Raw genomic sequence first — 3,386 nt, forward strand, 5'->3', positions numbered from 1 at the left:
GAAACAAAGCACTCACTCAGAGCCCGCTCATCCCCGAGTGCCGCGGACTCGCTATGCGCCTGTGCTGTGTGGGGTGAGTCCCCCGTCTCTGGGGTGCTGGCTCTCAGACTGTGGCCCCGGCCCGCAGCAGACTTCCAGAGGCAATGTGGCCAGAATCAGGCCACCGCACCCTACTCACTAGGGTTCAAGCCCAAGCCCATGTGACCCCAACGCCCAGGTTCCTTCCACGATGAGACGCTGCCTGGACCTGAATTTATCCCAGACTCATTGGTACCAGATGGGGAAACTGAGGCACAAGGAGGCAATCAACCTGAGGCCCACGGCAAGCTCGGGAGGGGCTGAGAGCAGACTCTACTCAGGGTTGGGGGGCCCCTGCCCCTGGCTGTTCTCCCGCCCACTCTCTGGCCCCCGGACATCTCCCAAGGCAGGGAGGGAGTATTCACCAGCGCCTGGAACGCCAGGCTCCTTGGGCGTAGAGCTTCCTCGTTCCTGCAGAGCCTCGTGCCTGGTGCCTGGAGGCTGGAGGCAGAGCTCCAGATAGACCTCGGAGAAGAGGGGAAGGGGAGGCAAGGCGGCCCCGCGCCCCTCACAGGCCTCGGGCCAGCGCCCGCCTGGCCCCTCCCTCTCTCTACCTGCTCCCCTCACCTCCGCAGCCAGAGGGAGCATTTCCAGCTGTAAGTGGGATTAGTTTACGGGGCTGGAGTGAGACAGGAAGCTCTCATCCTGACCAGCGAGGCCCCGCCCCCACGCACCTGCCCCCAGCCCAGACCACCTTGTCACCCCGCTCGACATCTTTAATGTCTGTCCCTCCAAGCTGTGAGCTCCCTGAGGGCAGGGCCCGATTCTGTGACTGACGTGCACAGCTGTGTCCCTAACAGCTAGCACTGTGCTGGGCATAGGACAGGCCTGGCAATATTTGCTGAATGAATGAATGAATGAATGAATGCCTTGTTCTAGGTCCCCGAGTGCCCTGAGAAGTGAGTAACATGCCCCCACTTTAGAGATCAGAAAACCAAGTCTCAAGAAGGGACTGATAAGAGCTTAGTGGGAGCTCAGGAATCCTGGGTCCCTTTTCTAAACCGGACGCCACAATGGGCCTCCCTCCCAACGGGCAGGTCTCACAGCCAAACCCACTACAAGCTGTCAATCAGAGTATCAGAGCCTCTGGTGAAAGAGGCCCCTCCCCTCAGACAGGCCCAGAAGGTGAGGGGACCCCTGCCAGAAGCACAGGAAGTGCCCCGGGCTGGGATGCGGTCAGAGTCCCCTGGCCCCCTCCCGGCCTGCAGGCTGGGGCCGGGGGCCAGGCGGGAGCTGACTTCTCTCCCGTGAAGCCCAGTCTGCGGGCAGAGGAGGAAAAGGCGTGACTGATGCACGTTCCTTAAGAAGCAGCTGTTGCTCAGAAGGAGGGTCTCGCATAACCTGCCCCTCCGAGAGCCCCACCTGGTTTACCTGTGTCATTGGGCTCTGAATGGTCTAACGTTCCAGCGCCCTGATCCCAGCACCTCCTACCGGCCACTCACGAGTGCTGTTTGCAGAGGCACCGGGAGCGGCTGGCCCTGCCACCTCCTCCCCCCCAACTCGGGGTCCCGGCTGTCCCCCTAGGGCAAATCCTGCCGGCTGCTTTGTCGTGCCTGGCGGTCACACCGCAGGGCTGCTGGGGTGTTCTCCGGCCTTGGTGTGGAATCGGGGAGGCTGACACGGGTCCCGGCCCCACCACGAGCTGGCCGGGTGGCGTGTGACAGGTCGCCGGACTGCGGGAACATACTTACTGCGTGGAGTCCAAAGAATAAAGTGGAGTGAGAGACGTGGACGCGAACTCCGTCCTTCAGCGCCCGGCTCCCTCCCCCTCCACCCCCTCCTCCCGTTCTGCCGATTCTTTCATGTCCGTCTGTCTTTCCCATGACGGTTTTATTGAGATGTACCCACACGCTACACGATCCGCCCTTTTCACGTGTGCGATTCACTGGTGTTTAGCATGTTCTCAGACTTGTGCGGCTGTCACCACAATGTGAGAACACTGTCCCCACCTCCCAAAGAAACCCAGAGAGCCTTTCGCCGTCCCCGGCCTAACCACAGGTCCACTGCCCCTGCGGATGCCCCCACCCTGGTCACTGCCCCCCACAGTCCACTCCTCCCCAACCAGTGCTCGGCGAGACGGTGGCTCCTAGCCACTTGCAGGCCCACGGGGGCTGCTCCGGGCGTGAGGCTGTGCCCTGGCCCCCCCCAGGCAGGCACCTGCGTCCCCCCACCTCCTGCCCTGGCAGGCTCCAGACACCCCTCCCAGGCCTGCAGGGTTGGGGCAGACGCTACTACGGAGGGTTAATGCTTTTCCTCTTCTGTCTCTTCAGAGAGTTTGGGGAGTGAGCCCCCTCCATCCCTGAGAGGAAGTCAGGGGAAGGAGAGGAAGGACAGGAGGTGGAAATCAAGGAGAATAAATCATGACACCCCAGGAGGCACTCGAAAGGTAGAGAACCCCTCGTGCGCCCCCCACGACGATGCCTTTGGAGCCCGCCCTCGGCTCTGCCTCAGCCTGCCCCTGCCCTTTCAAAAATACCCCCCCTCCCTCTCCTTTCCGCTCAGATCTGGGGGGCGTGCTGTGGCGCTGGCCCCCAGCGCCTGTGATGGGGAGGGGAGGGAGCCGCACCTTCCGGCCACTGCTGGTAGCTTCGTGCCCGTGAGGAAAAGGTGCGTTCCAGGGGGACGGGTCAGGAGAAGGCCCTTTGTCCAGGGGACCCGGCCCCAGGCCACAGGGCTTGGCAAGCAGAAGGGGCACCGGGTTCTAGCCCTGATACCCCGCGGGGAGCAGCCGGCAGGCCCCCATGGGACATGACGCACAGGAGGGCAGGCATGGGCGAACCTGCTCTGCGAAGGGCCAGGCAGTAGATGCCTTCGCCCTGCAGCTCACACGTTCTCTGTCGCACCCACTCGACCCCGCCACCGACCACACGTGGACGGAGGGGCCGCCGTGCGCCGTGTGACTCGTGGGCATGGGAGCTGAATTCTTTTCCACCAGTCACAAACCGCTATGCTGCTATGTATCTATTTTCCCTACCATTTCAACAAAAATAGGTAGCGGGCTGGATTTGGCCCGGAGGCCACGGTTGGCCAGACCCTGGGGCGGCGGTGCCAGCCCCAGCATGGACGACTCCAGGACTCCGGGCAGGTGGCTTGTTCCCTCCGAGCCTCAGCCTGCCCATCTGCAAACCAGGGGTAAAAATGAGGACCGCCATGGGCTCAGCAAAGACCCTGGCACAGAGCGGGCGCTTGTGGGTGGGGAGTGCTTCTCCTGTGGGTGGGGGTGCTTCTCCTGTGGGTGGGGGTGCTTCTCCTGTGGGTGGGGGGGCCTCTCCCGTCTCCCCCCGGCCCCCACGCCCCCGGCCCCCCCG

Source organism: Pteropus alecto, unplaced genomic scaffold (assembly GCF_000325575.1).
Source record: "Pteropus alecto unplaced genomic scaffold, ASM32557v1 scaffold40, whole genome shotgun sequence".
NCBI lineage: Eukaryota > Metazoa > Chordata > Mammalia > Chiroptera > Pteropodidae > Pteropus > Pteropus alecto.